Raw genomic sequence first — 20100 nt, 5'->3', positions numbered from 1 at the left:
CCCTCCACTTCCCCTCTCTCCTCTGTTACAAGCATACAATTACCCACAGCTCCATGCCCAAGAGGGAGAGGGGAAAGGAAATGGCTCTATTAGCAAAGTATTGAAGATTGACTTGCATCACTTTCCTTTAATTATGTAAGAATGTTGTACAAATCATTAGGTAAAAATTTGATGTAACTCTTCTTTCAATTAAACACAATGATGGAAGCAAAGTCTGTATTAGTGTGCAAATTCCCCCGGAGAGCATCCTCTCTGCGGAGTGGAATGTCTATTAGCTTTCTGCCAAAATAAAGGTCACCAGACAGGAGCCTCCCCCACCCAACTCTTACTTCCTCGAACATGCAGTGTAATCAGGCAAGATGTGTCACACTCAGGAAACCAATGGTGCAATTATATTGAATATGCCCAGAGCACTGCAACCTGGTCCCCTACTCTGCCAAGGTGCTCACAATGTCGTAGAGCCTGGGAACTGGCTCAGGAGGCAGAGGACTCCCATTCACAGAGTTCATCCTTCCTATTGTCCTGATTTGAGGAAAAGGCAAATAACCCCCCGTGCCTCATCTGAAGCCCCATGAGTACCAGAAGTTTCCTGGGGCTGGTGTAATCAGTGAAGAATACACCGAGAGTATGAATCTTGATCCACTAACTCATGTGTGCAAGAACGCAACCGCCTTCATTCGCCTACAACTGAATGTCTAAGTCGAGTTTTCATTCCGTTATATGGCAAATTAATCTCAGATCACTCAAGGTTCTTGCCTGAGATTGGCCTAAAATCTAAAAAAAACTATATGGCGAGAAGGGCTTAGGGGAAGCAAAGATCTTGGTCTTCACACCATGTTGCCATCCACCAAACAGACGTAGTCCTGGCTGATCCTTGGTTGCCCATCCAGGCTGGTCACAGCTCACAGCGTCTAGCTCATGTGCACAGGAAATAGGATCCAGGACATGTTGAAAGATGTCTTAACTTAGCCAGCCGGCATCCACTGCCCTTACTTCTGGAAACACCTCATCGATTTGCTTTTGGGGAAACCACCCTTTCTCACCTGTCAAGTCAGATGATTTGGATGGAACTGAATCTACCACATTCCAGCTCTAGGAGGGAAGACATGACTTCATTAACCAGCCCATTTCACTGCCCTGGCCAAGCTGATCAGTTCGGGGAGGAACCTTCAGAATTGTCCACCGAGGGGCTTCCTCTGGGAACTCGGCTGGAATTACTGGGAGTTGGGGTGGAGAAGCACTATGTTCTGGGAAGCTTGCAAAGCCAGAAGGCAAGACCTGGGAATTGTTGGGGGCAGCCTGGAAACATCTGGAGAGAAGTTGCCTGAGAAACCACACAAAATGGAATAATGAAGAGCTGAGGGATGGAAAGACATGGGGGTCTGGTGGCGTTGGTAAGCTCCTAGTTCAGCAACGTCTAAAGCCATCTGTACCCTGTACCTTCCGGTGAGATAAATTGGTAATTTCCTTTCCCTGTTCAGGCTAGTCTGAACTGGGCTTCTTTCATGAGCATCCAGAAAAATCTGAGTGGAACACTGTGGATTTATTTTATTATTTTTTTAATTTTTTAAGGGTTTTATTTATTTATTCATGAAAGACGGAGAGAGAGGCAAGAGACACGCAGAGACACAGGCAGAGGGAGAAGCAGGCCCCATGCAGAGAGCCCGACAAGGGACTCGATCCTGGGTCTCCAGGATCAGGCCCTGGGCTGAAGGCGGCGCTAAGCCGCTGAGCCACCGGGGCTGCCCCAAACACTGTGGATTTAAAAGTGCAAATGCTTCTAGCTCTAGAGAATGAAGGGCAGGGCAGGCCCAGGTGCAGTGGGATTTGAAGCTTGCATGATTTTTGCAACCCTCTTTAGGAAAAAGAATAATACATTACAAATACATAAATAGGCCCAGGGTGTTCTTATAATAGGAAAGGACTCATGCACAGAGGGGCCGTGAAACTCATGCTTTCCTGATAAATGGGAGGTCCAGGGACTCGTCTCCGTTCCCCCTGTTGTGAAAGTACTTAAGGCTCTTTAGATCTGTTTCCTCATCCGAAGCGAAAGGGCCGATCTACGTTAAATCTCACCCAGCTCAAAGACACCACGTGTTCACAATCCTCACCGAAGGAATGACATCACTTGAAATTGGTTTCCTTATTATTCGCTTGGATGAAAATGAAAATCTCTCCCTCTTTATAGGACCTGCCTGGGTATTCTGATGGGTCCGGACCTGTGCGTCGCTCCTCCACACCCCTCTCTGCGGCCCGTTCCACTGCCCTGCCCAGGAGATGGGCCAGAGACTCAGAGAACCATCACTGCCACCATCGTGGTAGGCCTAGGGCTGACCGAGCGAGGGAGGGGGCCCGTCTTGGGAGAATAACGCCAAGCCATTGTACTCTCTTAGGAAGTGTTTCCTCCTCAGCTGTCTGGGCAGAGAAGCCTTCTTAAAGAATGTTTTCATACAAAATTTCTAAAATGCTGAAAATACAATAAGATTAACGGCCCCTGGAGGCTATGGCTTAAATATTTTATCTTCTTAGATATCAGTTACAGTGCACTTTTCCTCCAAGGATCTAAAGTCTTTTAAATATAGCATCTAATTAATCCTCCTGTCATCTGTGGATGGAGCAGCATCATTACCCCGATTTCACAGGTGAGGACACAGAAGCTACGGGCGGGGTATTACCAGTTGAAACAGCCCGATTTCCACCGGTGGAAACCCCAGCCACGCCAGTCATGGGCGCCCAATGGGGGCACGCTCTGTAACACCCACTCAAAAGACGCTACTTCTGGCCCATACACCGCATGGCATTCAGACTACAGCAGTCACCAAAAAGATATTGAGGAGGGTAGGGGACATCTGTGCCCCAGATGCACGGACAAGGTCTCAGAGGGCGAGTGACTCACCTTACCAAGAGGTGACAAATTCAGGATCCAGATGGCCACATCTCTAACAGATGTCCCGACCTTTGTATCTTCGCAAAAGACAGGTTATTTTAAAAACAGCCCCTTTATTAATACACCCTTTGGACTAAAATGATGTTTACCTCTGCCCCCAAATAACTAGAAAATAATGCAGATTATTTAGTTTCTGCTCACTGTGAGCCTCTCCCCTACCAGGCAACACACCGTTCAGTGAACACCCGTGATCTCTGACCCCCAGTCCTCAAATGTACACATCAGCTTCTCATTGTATCGAAGCAGAGACAGGGCCTCCGTGATCTTAACAAACTGGTTCCAACCAGACAGCCCGTGGACAGCAGGACTGGGATGCTCTCCATGACCATTGTCCTGCTGTTCCTCTGCTTCATTTTCTAATCATTTGGATGGCTTCGATCCAGCATTAAGCGATATGGCCCATCACTTCTGGTGACTCGTTCCAGAAACACGCAGAAGACAGAAGCTCAGGAAGGAGACACTTCCACTCATGACAAGGACTTCATTGTAGCCCCTCCATTGCCACCGCGGCTGGGAGGGCTGGGGCACAGGGTTGGAAGAGGCAGCAGTTTAATGTCGGACATGAGCCATGGAAATCCCTCAAAGGAAGGCGATGCTGTCATTGTCAACACTCACAACTGTTCAGCCTTAACACCTCTGGCCCTGCCTCCTTTCTGAATCCGGAGCACTAACCCCAGAGGGAAGGCCCAAAGGATGTCGCCAAGCATCAAATCCACAAGATTCTCACTTTTGGCTTATATGATAGTGCTTCTAGCTAGAGAACTATAATGGAGATGAAGGGGGGATGGAGAGGTTAGGAGAGAAACAGAGCTAGGCATGAGGGAGAAGGCCATCTAGGCAGATGGACGTTGGATGGATGGATGGATGGATGGATGGATGGATGAAAAGATAGATAAATAGATAATAGATCAATAAATAATAGAGGATAGATTAAAAAGAACGAACAAAAGAATGAGAGAGAGAGAGAAAAGGGAGAAAGGAAGGAAGGAAGGAAGGAAGCAAGCAAATGAACGTGGGTGAGCTTATGTCACAGAAAGAGCAGGAGCAACAAAGATGGAAATTAAAGCCACCGAGGAGCAGCGGGAGGAATAGAGAGAGAAGGAGCGAGGTGGAGACGGGTGCGGGGGACAAAGAACAGGAAAAGGGGACACTGGAAGAGACAACCCAGCCCGGAGACGGGAGCCTGTGACCCAAGTTGTAAAATGACAAGGATCGAGTGAGCAGTTTCTAATACAGATAATATTGTCCGTGTAGTCTATAAATATAAAATTAAATGCTGACCTCTCTGGTCCATGTCAAAAGTCCAAGCCAGTGTCAGCACATATTGTTTTTATTTGTTTCAAGAGAAAATAGATCAACAACATTAACCTCCCAATGAACAGAGAATTGAATGAATTAAAAAGCAGAGCCATAAATCGCGCTGGTTTTATTGGCACCGTGATAAACATGCCCCAGGCTTCTCGGGGAGTGGGGTCTGGGATCGTCTCAATACCCCGCAGCCTCTTTGCCACCAAGAAAGGAAAAGAGATATTAAGGCCGGGGCCCTGTTCTCCCACGCCCGCCGCCACTATCCATCACCATATGACAAAGGCTCCAGCACACGTTTCGAGAAATATTGGAAGGCGGGGAACCTGGGAACAGGGCAATTTGGAGAGGCCCTCGGGGATCGGGGGTGCCCAGCGGCCCACTGGCCAGCTGCATGGGACGCAGGAGCTGTTGGGGAGACGGGAGTCGTGCCTCGGACTCGCAGAGCCCAAGGTGGGGGGCCACCGGGGTGGGGGGCCACCTTCCAGGCGCCCCGGCCGGCCCCCCGCCCGCCGCCCGGCCCCAGCTCCCTGTGGGCCAGCTGCTCACTCACCGCAAGAGCCGCTTGCCAACCAGGGACATGCGTTTTTATTTCCAGCTCAGGAATTCACACCAGAACACGGGCAGTTGCTAAATAAAGCACCTTCCTCCTGGAGAGGCAGCTTCAGGAGGCTCCTCGGCCGCGCTGCACGACGGATCCCAAGGATGCCTGGCCGTGGAGCTGAGCTGAGCTCAGGCGCTTGCAGCCGGGAGGCCTCGGGATGCTCACGGGAGCCAGGCTCTCGGCCTCGCCAGTCTGGGCCCAGGAAGCCAGGCAGGGAGTCCCCAGGGGCTGGGAGCTCCCCGCCGTCCCCGCCGTCCCCGCCTCACTCGCCTTATGCACATCCTCTGGCGGGCTCTAATCCTGGAGCTTGGGAGGCAGGCGGGGGCGGGACGGAATATGGTCTCTAGAAGCCTCCGTTAGACTTTTTTCCACAATCCCTCGGCTGCCACCAGCTCGAAGAGCGGAGGACCCCTTGGTTTGGGGAGAAGAAGCTTCTCTGAAGGGAGGACATAAAAGGCAACATAAATCAGGCCAAAAATAACTTCCACTTATGAGCAAAAGAAATGTAATATGTTTATCAACCGGTGGTACACGCATTGACTGGATCATTCAACTCAAAAATAATTAGCCTTTGGAGCAAATTCACCAAGCAATCAGGAGTCATCGGCTCTTAAAATATTTTCAGATAAGTGATTATTTTACAAAGCTATTATGTGCTGTTCGGCCTCTACCGAGGTAGTCGCAGAGTCTTCAAGGCTCTCACCGGCTGTGACGAACAGCCGGGTCGACCTCGGGGTCCGCGGGGCTCACGGCGCGAGTTTTTGGAACCGGTCAGGATGACGTTAGCGTAACGAGATCAGAGAACGTCCTCTCCGTCTGCGTGAGGGGACACGGCCGTGTGCTTTGGCACTTTGTCCTCAGCCTCTCAAGTCGGGATTTTGTCCTTGATGGTAAAAGCAGTAAGAATCCGGGCCAGCACACGCGGCGCTCACGGTGGGCTCCGTGGGCCGAAATTCATACCGTTTCTGCAACACCGCGGTCGGGCAAAGTACCACCAGTGGGGTGTCCCGGAAACTGAGCCACACGGAGGCCAGACACCTGCCCAAGGTCACCCGATAGGTGGCAGAGATGGGGGCCCGGCCCAGGTAGTCGGTACAGAGTGTCTGTTCTTGGGCACTTTAGCACACTCTTGCTTCTCCCAAGGCCCTGCCTGCCAGAGAGCCCAGCCTCACCTTGTGTCAGCTTTTTTTTCTTTTTTTTTTTTTAAGGATTTTATTTATTTATTCATGAGAGATGCAGAGAGAGAGAGAGAGAGAGAGAGGCAGAGGCACAGGCCGAGGGAGAAGCAGGCTCCATGCAGGGAGCCTGACGCGGGACTCGATCCTGGGACCCTAGGGCCATGCCCTAAGCCCAAGGCAGATGCTCAACCGCTGAGCCCCCCACATCGTGTCGTCTTAAAGGCCCATTTATCTCGAAGAGATGTGTGCACCCCCCGTGTCCGCCGCAGCCTTCTTCACAATATTCAAGGTATGGAAACAGCCGGAGCGTCTGCCTGTCAACAGATGAATGGGCTAAAAACTGTGCGGTATACAGATGCGAAGCTGGAGGACGTTAGTTATGCTGAGTGAGATAAGCCAGAGAGACAGCGACGTGTGGTGTCATGTCTAAGTCAAATCCCAAAAACACGGCAACAAAAACAGTGACAACAGAAAAGTCGAACTCGCAGCAACATAGTGGACTCGTGGCCGCAGGGCCTGGGGGTGGGGGAAACGGGGTGACGGTGGCCACGGGCTGGAACGTTCAGTGACGAGGGGAGGAAGGCCCGGGACGTAGCCCACGGCGTGAGTGGCGTGGCGACTGGACTTACCAGCCCTGCGCCACGGACCTGAAAGTCCCTGAGAGAGTGGGTCTTTGGTGCCCTGGCCCTACGCGTGCACATCCACGCGCACCGAGGTGACTACAGGCGGTGGCGGGTACATTAATACGTGCACCAAGTTGTCTCATTGTACAGTTCAAATATGCAAAATCTGACTTGCCAATTGTAGCACAATGAAGCTGGAGGGAAAAGGCCACATTTGTCCTTCACGGGTCACACACAGCATGGATCTCTCAGACCTGCCTGGACAAGACGAGGGTGGTTGTGTGAGCCACGGCTGACACCCCTCACCAGTGAGTGTCTCCGGGTGTCCCCTGGCGAGGTCTCAGGGGAGCTCACCGACGTGTCCTGGGCGGCCCGCATCCACACCTGCATCTGGCCCTCGGGTCAGAGCAGTGCCGGGCCCCGGGGACTCGAGCATTCAGCAGGAGGCAGCTCCCTGGGCTTCTCCCTGCTGCCTCACGGCCTCGGTGCATGGGGTGCAGCAGAGGAACCCCCTCTGCCCTAAGGATAGTCTCCCCGGGGTACCCCACATGCACCTTCAACTCAACAACTCAACGGAAGAACCTTTGTGTAAACCGAGGCAAGCACGTTCCTGTAAATCCTCCCATCGGCTTGTCCGACTTGCTCAAGCGTGGGCAGCGTCTACCGTTGAAGCACAACGGTTTGTGCAAGGAAACATCATTTTTTCTACTCTTATGATGATGTCCCCACAGACACAAACAATTGCAAATGGCCATGATCTGATCTCTCTACCTCCACGGGTTCTGCCGGTGGAGATACGCTGGAGAGCTTGGCCCTGGCCAACTGGGCGGACCCCACCACCCCCCGCGGCCCGGGCCTTTCAGGGCTGGCCCCAATTCCGCTGCCCTGCCCACCTGTTGCGGGACATCTGGGGAACGTTGCTCAGCTTCTTGGACCTGTTCCCCCTTCTATAAAAATGGGGAGGCCCCAAGTACCAGCTTCTGGGGGCTCGTAAATGCCAACTCAGGGCGACAGAGCACCTGGTGCAGAGGAGATGCTCCCTAAAAGTAATGAAAGAGAGGGGATCCCTGGGCGGCTTAAGGGTTTAGTGCCATGACCTTCAGCCCAGGGCCTGATCCTGGAGACCCGGGATCGAGTCCCACGTTGGGTCCCAGCATGGAGCCTGCTTCTCCCTCCTCCTGTGTCTCTGCCTCTCTCTCTTTAGGTCTATGATAAATAAATAAATAAATAAATAAATAAATAAATAAATAAATCTTTAAAAAAAAAAAAGTAATGAAAGAGGACTCGCGTACAGGTCATCCTGGAGCCCTTGGCCAGGGTCGGGGTGCACAAACCCCCGTGGCCGGCAGCTCCCTCGGCCCCATCCTCCCTCAAGGGGTAGGTGGTCCACCTTTTGAGAAACATCTCTGAGAGTCGGCCCCGGCCTGGATGCTGTGATGTGGGCTGACTCTGGGGGCTTCTCCGCCTGAGGAGGCTCCAGTTCTGGTGCTACCAGGCCCAGGATGCACATAAGCTTCCGAGGACGTGGCTCGCCGGTGGCAGACTTCTCCAGTGTGCCACATCCCTCCCAGGCCCGAGCACGGGTGTGTCCGCAGGACTCCGAGGCCCCCGTTGGGCCCGATGCCCACGCCACCTCCTCACCTTGAAGGACGCCTTGGGATGAGGGCCCAGAAATGTCCCAAGGGAAGAAAGAGAACGGTGACCTGGACACACGCCACGTTGGACCCCAAGCAATAGCCGTTCCACCCCGGCTAGGAGACCTGGAGATAATCTCTGCTCATTTCTCTGCCTCTTAGAGACACGTCTAACCCAGATGAGGTACAGATGAGGTACGGCCGCGCTAAACGCCGATGGGGAGGCTCCGACCTTTGAGATCCGGGCTTGTTTGTCAGGGAAATGCCAGTGGTTTCCTTTGCGGGTAAATGTGGGAGAGAATTTCAGGAAAGTGGCTGTACCGGCACAAACCTCCCCAACTTCCCAGGCGGCCAGTGCCCCTGAGTCGGTTTGTACAGAAGATTTTCTACGTAGGGAGCGGAGGTCTCACCTGTGGCGACCGGGATGGCTTGGCGAGTCGACAGCGATGAGGTCAATTAATTCAGGTGGTGTAGACACTCCAACTGGGTAATTCCAGATGAAAAGATGGAGTTCGGCACGTGTGAGAAATAAAAGTATTAATCTCCTTTATCACTCTGTTTTATATAGAACTTTTATTAACATGTGCTAGGGAAGGAGGGGCAGGGGATAAAACATCCGCACGTCAGCCGCTTTCTCAGGGAGAGTGGCAGGGGGCTGGCCCATAGATCTTCAGAGAAGGATGTTGAGTTATTACCCACCATTAGGAGGGAGTGTTCATTTCTCATTTGTCTGGGATAGAAAAGCTCCCTCCATAATATTGAGAGCTAATAGCTCCACAAAGAGTAGAATTTTGGTTCCTAAATTACCAGGGTTGGCTACGTACCAGGCTGAAAGTCACATCACTTCCCACTTCTCACCTCCCCGGCGACGGCCCGCGCTGCCCTGCCCACGTCACACGTCCCCGGGGAGCACGGGGGACACGGCCCAACGCCCGAGCAGCTGAGAAATACCCTCCAGCCCTCACGTGGGTCTCTTTTACTGAATTTTAAGGTTTGATCCAGAGGCTTGACCCCCTCGTGTCAGTTCAGCCTAACATTTCCATCCTGATTTCCAGAATGTCTCTGACCAGCTTCCAAACTAACGGAAGGTTTCACGACCCCAAAGGGAGGGGCTCGTGTCGGAACTGATCACTTCCCTCCGCCTCTGCGGGGGGCTGAGGCAGGTGCATGTATTTATTTTTTATTTTTCTATTTCTCGCCGTCCTCTGGACATCTGTCTTCTTCTTGGCCTTGTGGGCATCTCGCACCCCCACCAGTGGGGCCAAGGCTCCTCCCGGCAGACAGGAGGTGACCGGTTCAGGTATTGATCAATTCTTACTCACATACAACCTTTCACCTCTCTTGGAGCATGACGGCCATAGCCAACATCTGCTCTTCGCATGTGGAAACAAACTGGAATATAAAAAATCTGCATCCATGACAACATGGGCTATGATCTCATTTGATGCCCCGCACCAGGCAGAGGGCAGCTCCCGACGAGCCAGAAAGACTGCGCGCGGGGGATGCTGGAGAAGCTCAGCCTGCTGGACACTCCTCCAGCCAGGACGCTCTGCCACCAGGGCCCACGCCCCTGACAATCTACACTGTCTCAGGGTTGGCAACACAGGAGGGAGCCTTGGCCCTAATCGTGGTCACCGTAGGCTAAGGAGGGCTACACCATGGGCTCCCCATGCATATCTTCCCATGGGGACCCCCGGCAGTGCAGGTGACATGGGGCCAGGGGCCCATAGCCAATGGCTCAGAGGGAGCCCCTGGTGGGAATCAGACCTCCACGCTAGCCAAGAGCACTTCAACAGCTCAAAGCACCCTCTTAACTGGTGCTACTCCCTGCAGCAGCCCCGAGAAGCTGGCAGGGAAGGATCAACCCATTTCTGATGACTAATTGGAGGTTCCGAGGTTGTGTCACCCCCTTAAGCCCTCGCCACGACACCCACAGTGTTTTAGACTTTGCGCACAGCCAAAAAAGTGAAGAAATGGCCAGATGTGGCTGATAAATTACGGCCAGTTTTAAATATTTACTCGAACATCTTTAACAGCAACAACAGCAACAAAAACCGTTGGAATATCACCATGATGATTACAGGGTCGATCACACCGCGAATCCAGAATACACTGTGGATAGTGCGGGCTGGTGACGGGCCACTCGTTCAAAATCTGTGAGATGATCCCACCGGCCTCCAGGCGTAACTGTGGATACACTCAACGGGAGGTCAAGCCGGCGTTCTCTGTGTCAGGCTCTGATTCAAAGTAGCACCGGGTCTGCCTCCTCCGACTCCCAGGTGTGTGGGTTTGGGGCCATCCCAGGGCCATTAAGTGCTCCAAGGTCCAGATGGATAATTACATACCTGGGCAGAAACCATGGGAAGGACATCCCCCCACCCACAGACCATCCCCCTGTTCAGCAAGGTCACCCCATGTGGTTAAACAGGCCCTGCTTGCCCCGAGGATGAGGAGATTAATGGTTGGAATATGACTAACAGGGTGGAAGGCGTCCTGGGGAGCCTCCAGGTCAGAGGCGTCTATAAATACGGGTCAACCGCATGAGTTTCCGCTACTTAGGGGCGCTCTTGGGGGAAGGACGTGCTCCAGCTGTCATTGCTCTTCACACTCTGGAAGGCGATCCACGGGACAGCTGCGTTCAGAACGTTCTTGATGGTCTTGGCAAGAGAACCTCAAGGAACCTCAGGGACTATGAGCGAGAGGCAGTTCTAGGCCTCTTGCCTGGAGGGTTGCAAAGGGCAGCTCGGGCGCTTACTAGGGGTGGGGTCCGAGGGCGAGAGTGACATCCTGAGTTGTCTGGCCTGTCCAGCTGCCACCTTTAGCTCTCTTTGGTCGCATTGCACGTGCATGGTTCTCTGAGAAACGTCTCTACCCTTTGCTTGGCTCTGTGCTTTGGATGCGCCGCCTCCATTCAGGCTTGACGGGAGCCCTTGAGACCAGTCTCGAGTGCAGGAGGTGTCCCCTGATCCCAGAGCTTTCCTGTTCTAGTCTATAGTCCCACAGGCCTACAACACCTTTATACCAAGGTGTTAATGACGGAAGACTGAAGACCAAGTCACACCCCTCGGAGAGCGTTTGATAGTTCGGGGTATTGCAGAGTCCTGAGCTGCGTTGCCCGATCTTGTCCAGCTTCCTCTCTTAGCGACGGTGTGAACTCGAGCAGACGAGGTCGTTGAGTCTCTTTTGGGCATAGTCTGCTCCTCCACGGAACGAGGCTGGTAACATCGACCTCTGCTGTCCTTCCGTGATTTCGACGTATTTATAAATAGCACAGCACAGGACACCCACGAAACGGCCAGCGCATCCTTGGGGTGGGACGGGCAGGGAGGAGGCTCATACGTTCATGAGCTCCTGGTGTGCGCAGCAGGACATGCAGATCTCGCCCCTGCCAGGCTCACGCAGGACACCCACCAGGGTCAGCGCCCGGCGCTCCTTCCCTGCATGATGGTTAGATGCGTCTCTCGCCTCTGAACGTCCCTTGAACATTCAGGTCAGTGGAGAAGAGTAGCGCATGAGCCAGCACCTGGAGGGCATGGGAGGTCCCGAAGGCAAGGTGGCAGTGGGCGCAACCAGCACAGTGGCAAGAGGACAGAACAGGTGTCTGGAGCCCAACGGACAGCTGCGTCCGCCTCCAGTTCCAGGATGACCCTGGTCATCACACTCCTTTCTCGGGCTCACCTTCCCTCCCCAAACCCCCGCCACCATGGCTATGGGGTGGCGCCCAAAACTGAATAGGTGTTACCACAGCCAGGTCAGGGGACTGCAGACCATGACTGCCACGCACGGAAACCCACCACCACTATACTTTACCCCCAAGGGTGGTCCTTGAGCGAATCATTCACGATCACTTGGTGCTAATCCAAGAGTTTGCTGAAATGTGGGAGTTGGGGGCAGAGAGGTAATCCGCTCGGGTGCACTTGGGGGAGTTCTCCAGGGCAACACAAGACCGCTTCTATGTGACCGGCAGCCAGGCCGCAGTCTGACGCAGAATTGGGGGAGAAAGAGCAAACCACCTTCGTCTGCGCTTAACCCTTCTTCTGGGCTTCACAGAGGGACACGTGATGTACATTGTGAGGCCCCCACGCACACGTGCACGAATGGACAGACAAGCATACAGTCTTCACACAAACACGTATCACATCTGTATGCAGGTGTGTGCAAACCCCCTCTCCCCCAGGCTGCTGGAGGGCCTGTTGTGGAAACAAAATCGCCCTGGGTGTTCTCATTCATGCCTACCCTGGACTCCCCCTCTTACCCATGCTCTGGGCATCTCGCCTCAAGCCTGTCTTTTACTTCCAACACCAAACTACAGCTTCAGGCTTCTCTGAAAGAGTGCGCATACATCAGTTCTCGCTGCATAAAAAACTACCCCCAAATGTCGCGGCTTCAGCCACAAAGTAGCTCACCACTCTGCGAGTGAGCAGTGCTTGCTGGGCTCAGCTGGGCAGTTCTTCTGGACCTGGGGCGGCTCAGGCTGGTGTCCGCCCTCAGGTGGCCAGGACTGTGGACTGCGCTAAGGTGATCTCCCTCCGAGGGTGGGGGGTGTCTTACTCTACCTGGTCTCTGGTCCTCCGGCAGGTTGGCCTGGGCTCGTTGACGTGCGGTTCCTGGGCTTCCAGGAGGAACAGAGCAGAGGCATTCAAAGCCTCTTGCGGCCTGGGTTCAGAGCCGCGGAGTTAAGTTAGGCTGCTTTGCCATATTCTGCGGCCAACGCAGGTCACGTGGCCGGCTCAGCGTCACGAGGCGGGGAAGGAGACTCCACTTCTCGACAGAAAGAATGGCCACGTTGTGTTGCGGAGACAGAGAGAAGGCGGTATTTATGGCCGTTCTTTTTGCAAATGATAAATCACGAGATGCGGAGCAAAGGGCCCCAGAAAAAAACTGGGTCTGGAGCGTTACGGAGAGTCCCAACCGAGCAGGGCAGGCCAGGCTTTCCCACGTCGCTACCCCATACCCTCCACCCCTTTGTTGCTACAGTAACCTTGCTGTTTCCCCAAAACATGAGAAAACCATTTTGCTCTGTTGCATTTCTCACTGACAGTTGAGAATACTTTTTTACCCATTTATGGGTGCAAATTAATGAGATGACAACAGAGTGAAACCAATGACAACTGCTAATCTGTAAGCAAAAACAAGGGATGAGGAGCCGAGAGCAGTACAGCTGTTTTGTTTTAATTGAGGAATGATTTTATGTTAGAAACACTCAATATTCACAGCAAATTAAAAATAATGAAGTGAATTGATACCAATGATACTTTTTTTTTTTTTTGCTTACTATCCCTTTGTAAATCTATTTCTTCACACAAATTGACAGGCCTAATTGATACATACGCTATTATTCCTCATTAGTAGGCTGAATAAAATAATTCTTGATTAAATTTATTGCAATTTACCAATCCAGCATAATGTTTGCAAGCTATAAAAGTCAATCAACAGGAAACCAGGGGGAAGCCAATGACATTATTACATTTTATATAACACAAAAGTGGTCTCCCCACACTGGCGAAGGCAAGGCCACCGGGAGCCCCCCAAGCGGGTGACACACCATGAAGAGGGGGCTCGGACCCCATGCCGGTTTTCATAGACCCCCGCAAGAGCTCCCGGAGTCCCTCACCCTGTGCAGCTGGCTTGGGCTCCAGCCACGCCTGCCCTCCTGGCCCATGCCCATCCTCAGGCTGGCCTCCAGCGGTTCAGGAGGACAAGCCACAGGGACCTCCAGGGCCTTCGGGCTGGCGACCAAACCTGTCACCCACGCCCACCTCCCCCAGCAAGATAGCAGAAGGGAAGCTGGCGCGAGAGAGAAGATGAGGCAATGAAGCCACAACATGGCCTTCAAGAGTTTGTCAGCCTGCAGCCACCCGTCCCCGGGGAACACAGGTCAGAGGAGGTCCTGAGCCCAACTGTCCTCCAGGGAGGAAGGACCTGCGTGGAGTGTCTGCCTCCCCAGTGTCTCAGATGTCGCACACTGGCAGCATTAAGTGCGCTATCTGGTGCCATGGCTATGTTCCTTTTGGGTCCATGGGGCTTAAAAAAGAAAAAAAGGATTGGCTGCCAATCTTTAAAAACCCGGAGATGGCACACAAAGGCCTGGTGTCCCTGTTTCCATGAAGAATAGGACTATGTGGCCACACCAGACTCCCTTCTGTTATGGAAATGAGTCAACCCCCCCCTCCAGGGGTGGAGCTGTGCTTTCTGCCCCTTGCCCACCCACCCCTCCTCGTCTTGCCTTTGGACCCTTCCTTTTTTTTTTTTAATAATAAATTTATTTTCTATTGGTGTTCAATTTACCAACATACAGAATAACACCCAGTGCTCATCCCGTCAAGTGCCCCCCTCAGTGACCGTCACCCACTCACCCCCACCCCCCGCCCTCCTCCCCTTCCACCACCCCTAGTTCGTTTCCCAGAGTCAGGAGTCCTCATGTTCTGTCTCCCTTTCTGATATTTCCTACCCATTTCTTTTCCCTTCCCTTCTATTCCCTTTGGACCCTTCCTGGTTGTTACCTGCCTGCCCACCCCCACCCCCAACCTGAAGGTGTCTATGTTGGTGACTTTTATAGGATGATTTTTGGGTGCTCAGGGCTTCCCTCCTCCTGAGTTCTTGTCTCAAGCAGCTGCAAACTCTGCAAGAGGCTGAATTAGTGGCTTGTGACATGGTGGACCTGTAGCCACACCCTGGACGCTGAGGTCTGTCCGCCGCACGATCCCCAGCGGTCCTGCTCCATCCTAGCCTAGACCCTCCCCCTCCTCCCCTGCTGCCCAATCCTCCGTAGCCCCCTCCACCCTCTGTAAACACACACCCTTGATGTGTCCCTGCAGGGTCCTGCTCTCCAAGCCATGAGCTGTGAACATCCCCTCCTTCCCCAGGTCATGCGGATGGCAAAGGGCCTCCTGGACCCTTCCCCACCTGGAGCAGGGCTCTGACAGCAGTAGAGGTAAGGATGGTTATCTTGACCAGATGGCCCTTCACCGAACCTTTCTGGTCAGACCCACAGCATCAGAAAGGACTCCTGGAAGGTGCTCAGTGAAAGGCTGGGGACCCTGGTCCCATGACTACGTCCCTGGCCATTCCTGCCACTTCCTTATTGCTTGCAGTAGTGATAAGATGTCATCTGGAAGGTTATAGAACAGACTCAAAGGGACCTCGAGGTCCCTTCTCTTCTGGCGCTGGGATTCTGGGGGGTTTGCAAGGCAAGGGAGGAGCAGAAAACATCTCACTGGGGGAACCATGGGAGGTAGGACTGGCAAGAAAGTGTCTTTGGGAAGAGAGAGGAGCTCGCAGACCCAGGACACCACGTGCGTGACCAAATGCAAACAGGACACGGCGGGACAAGGTCTCAGGGCAGGGGTAGCCACTCTGCCGGGGATCCCCCAGGATGAGCCAGGATGCATGCAGCTCTCTGTGGGGGCCTCGTATGCCTCTGGGAGCTGTGCACACACACGCGCCCCGTAACTCTGGTCCAGATCTCTTTATGCTCCAAGACTGGGACTCTGACTCCTGACGGACCCTTCCACCGGAACAGATACCAGGCACCTCACCACTCCTCCTCCTCCTCCCACTCCTCCTCCTCCTCCCAGTCCTCCCGCCATGGAAGACTCAACCACATGTGCTCCAGCGGCAACCCCAGAAGACACCTCCACCTTCCCTCCATGTTACTACTGTCCCTGGGCCCTGTCCCAGCCTTCAGAAGATCCTCAGATTCCCTTTCTCACCTCCACACCACTGACTTAGCCCAGGCCACCAGCGCACCCTGCGTGCAGGAGACTGCAGCCGCCTCACCGTCGGGGCCTCACCGCCCCTCAGAATGCTTGACCCCCAGTAATAGAAACAGCAAGGCTAACGGCACTATGGATCGTTATATCGGGCACTCAGGTGGGGCCCCGAGCCAATGTGTTCCGTGCATGGTCTCACCTGAGGATCCTCCGGGGGCTGGCCTGGTCATCCTTACTTGCAGGTGAGGCGAAGGGGTCCCAGCAGCACTGCGCCCAAGGCCCCATGGCTGGCAATCCCAGAGCTAGGGTCGCAAAGTGGGTCCGCTCCACCTGCCCCCAGAGCCCGGTCTCTGCATCAGCGGTCCCCAACTTCCGAGCTTGGCTTGAGAGATCTAGCCCCTGTCTCCCACTCCGCGCTCTCGTCCTCACTCTTCCATCAGCCCTACTGACCTATTTCCATGCTCCTGGGACAGTGCTCCCGCTAGTTCTTGCCGGCTGCAGCCCCTCTGCCCAGCTCCGCCAGACCTGGAGCTCTCGGCCCGGACGCGGCTTCCTCCCCACCGCCCCCTGTCCTGCCAGCCCGCTCGGGGAGCCTGTCCTCCGTGTCCCCGCTTTCCCCCACCACGTGTCCTGCAGAACGGTAAGGGCCAGGTACTTCGGCCACTGCTCGATTGCTCTCCCGGTCCCTTGAGGGGCCGTGGGCACGTGTCCACGCTTGGTGTCCCCACTGGTGGCGCAGCCCGGAGGCGTCACTGCCTGACATCAACGCCTCTTGGCCCTAATGAGGTGACTCAACGGCTATTGGTGACCAGACACAAGCAACATACAACGTACTGGGCCGCAGGAATCGATGATCAGAAAACCGCATGCAAGCCGAGGACGCAGGGTGACAGTCCAGGTGAGGGATCTCAAGCCTCGGTGGCACCGGAATCACCTGCTGGGCTTTATTCAAACAGACTGCTGGGCCCCGCGCCCGGAGTTTCTGATTCAGCAGATCTGGGAAGACGTGGGTGGGCTGAAGTATTTTTAATCTGTCTCCAGGTGATGTTGGTATAGCCGGGCCGGACATCCCACCGTGGGGGTTGGTCTTCCAGAAGGTTCTGCAAGGGCCCCTCAGAGACCAGCCGTACCCAGTAAGCTTAGGATGAGCGCACAAAGAGAGGCGAAATGCAGGCTCCGGTTCCGGGACTTTGTGATTCACGGAGCCCTGGCGCGACGTTCGCCGCCACCCGAATGACAGTCGTGGTGGAGGCGGCCACCGTCAGCCTCGAGTGTCCAGCCTCTTGCTGCAGAAGCCCTGGCTCCCCGGGGACACGCTGGGAGACAATGGCCACATTGGGCATCGGGCTCGGGGGGCGCTGAGATGCCCCATGCGGTGCCCCCACCCCGAGCCCCGGCCAAGCCGCCAGGCCCTGACCCCTCCTGGCCGCCGGGGCGCGGTGGGGGGCGCGGTGGGGGGCGCGGCTCCAGGCCAACCAATGGCATCCTGCAGGCATCACAAACGGGGAAGAAACAAACAGATTAATCTCTGAAATTTGATACCCGTTCCAGACACAAGTAGCAACAAACTTAGCGACAGAGCTGTCAAAATATGTTCCACAGCCTCATTGGCAAGAGATCTGGACACATGAAGGGAATTCAGCAAAACCAAATCAGTTGCCAAACTAGGAGGTTCGACAGTGTGTTCGGGAATACATTTAGATCAAAACAGGAACCCGTCCAAAGGAGCGAGTGTCTCCATAAATTATTATGGAGTGATTAGAAATAATTAGTCAGTGATTTCAAAATATTACATATATTTTTCAGCGGTATCGAGGGGATGTGTTATATAACGTGGGATTTTGTTTTCACATTGGGCTTTTCTATTTTTTTTTCTCACTGCTCTCCAGCAGTTGTTTTTTTTGTTTTTTTTTTGTTTTGTTTTGTTTTTTTTAAATGGGGGCCACAGATGTGACGCCGCGCGAGGCCAACCACTGCCACTGAAGAGGGTACGGTTTTAGGCAACAGGATTCCTTCGGAAAGGTTCTCATGGAAGGGAAGCGGCAGACAGGGGGAGAGTGTGGGTCCTTTTCTGGGCCTGGCGGGCAGGGGCTGGTCTCTGGTTGCTGCGCCTGAGTTAGCGATTGGCATCAGTGGAGTTACAGATGCCTCTGGGGGCGCCGGCACCAGCCCCCGGTTCTACTGAGGCTCCGGGAGGTTCGGGCTGCCCAGAGGGATGCAGGACCCACAGGCTCCTGCGGCCTGTCTGCAGAAAGCCCGTTCCAGGGGGAGCTCCCTGGAGTAAATCCTCCCCCGCGCTCCTGTCATGTGTGAGAACTCCTGTCCAGGCAGAGGGAGACCTCCAGGGCCCGCCCCGAGTCTCCCTCCAGAACCCCAACAGCCACCCCAACCCGGGGCATTGGTGATGCTCCTTCAAGCCTGAGGATCCTGCAAGGCAGACCTGACAAGAGCACCTCTCTTCACCCCCGCTCCCAGAGCCAGCCCCTGCTCTCTACACATTTCGGGGAGAACATTCTGGACACCCACATGTAAGGAGCACCCCACCCCACCCAGGCCGCAAGGAACTGACTGCACGCAGGCCATACACACCTGCTCCGCTGACCCTCTGGTCCTGGTTTGGGTTTTTTTTTTTTTTCTTCTCCCACTTTCTCTTTAAGAGTTAAGACTTAACATCCAGCTAAGGAGTATTAGCTTTTAGGTTGCCGATAAAACCAAGTAATTTTATTTATCGATTTGTTTTAATTACGGAGCGCGGCTAAGCATACGTATGAGCTAGCCTAAAAAGCCAGCACGCACACCTGCCTGCTGTGAGGGGTACTTTCCGAAATGGAACGTGAGGAAAATAGTTGAATCCCATGTCCCTGTTCTAGAGTCTCCACTTGGGGGAAAAAAAAAAAAAGAAGAAGAAGAAGAAAAAGAAAAAAGAAAAGAAAAAAGAAGAAGGAGAAGACGGAGAAGAAGAAGGGAGACAAGACAAGACTTCCAGCACAGAAGCAGGCCTTTACAGTTACGGCCTTTTACAGGATGATCCTGAGCTATGTTCCCTGTCTCTGAGGAAGGCACCAGCATATAAAATGGTAGTGAATTTGCATTACTTCCAATCCATCATTCTCTGGGTGTTCAGGAAAAACCAGGGGACCCGCTGCAACAAAGCTCAGCCTTCGTGTTGACAGATTCTTATTTAAGTGACTATGAATACAACAATTCCACAAATAATTTGTCAAGTGTGTGGCTGAACTGGCTCTGAACCCTGATAAATACCGACTCTCCTCCTGCTACAAAAGCAGCGTGTTTCGTGTGCGGACACCGCGGAGCAGGCCCGAGGATTTAACAGTCGAGGCTGCTATATTTCTCTCTTCTCTGTGGTTTAACAAAACAAAACAAACAAACCCCCCCCCAAAAAAGAAAAAGAAAAAGCCAGCAACTTCGAGGGCGGCTTCTTCCCTCAGCGTTGAGCGCCTGGGGTTGGAGATGCCGTGGGCCCAGCGACGAGCAGGTGCCCTTGCGGACCGCGTGGACGGCCGCCACCTGCAGAAGCCTCTGGCTTCCTTCTTGGATGTGCCAGTCGGGTCGCCTCGGGCTCGGGGTCCCCCCCGCAACCCGAGCCGGGCCCGGGCTGCTGGCCTGATCGGTGCTCCAGGCACCTGGGACCCCCGTGCCCGTGACCGCACGGGGCAGGCCCGCCGCCACCCGGCCTCTCGCTGGAGACGCTGCGGTTCAAGACGCGCCCGGAAGATGGGGTGACAAGTCTCCTTGAACAAAACGTAAATCTAATCATCTTTGAAGACTGCAATATACACCTAAATGTCTCTTGCAGATGTAATTTAGTATGCATTATTAATTTATTTTTCATAAAGCTCCCCAGCTCCTGCGAGGGTGAGCGAGAGCACAGAGCTGCCCGGATGATAAGGCTCGTTTGTCAGGGGAAGGCGGGCACCGACACACAAACAATTTCCCTCCCCGAGACCCCATCCGCCAGGAAAACGCACGGACTCTTCTTGGGCAAAGAAGCTTCCTGCAAACCAGATTATTGCCGACGTTTTAATAAAGTGCCGACCTCTAACGAACGCTCCCGCACCATTTGCAGAGTGAAGCGG

The sequence above is a fragment of the Vulpes lagopus genome, chromosome 2 (assembly GCF_018345385.1).
Source record: "Vulpes lagopus strain Blue_001 chromosome 2, ASM1834538v1, whole genome shotgun sequence".
Classification (NCBI taxonomy): domain Eukaryota; kingdom Metazoa; phylum Chordata; class Mammalia; order Carnivora; family Canidae; genus Vulpes; species Vulpes lagopus.
This window is presented reverse-complemented; position numbering follows the sequence as displayed.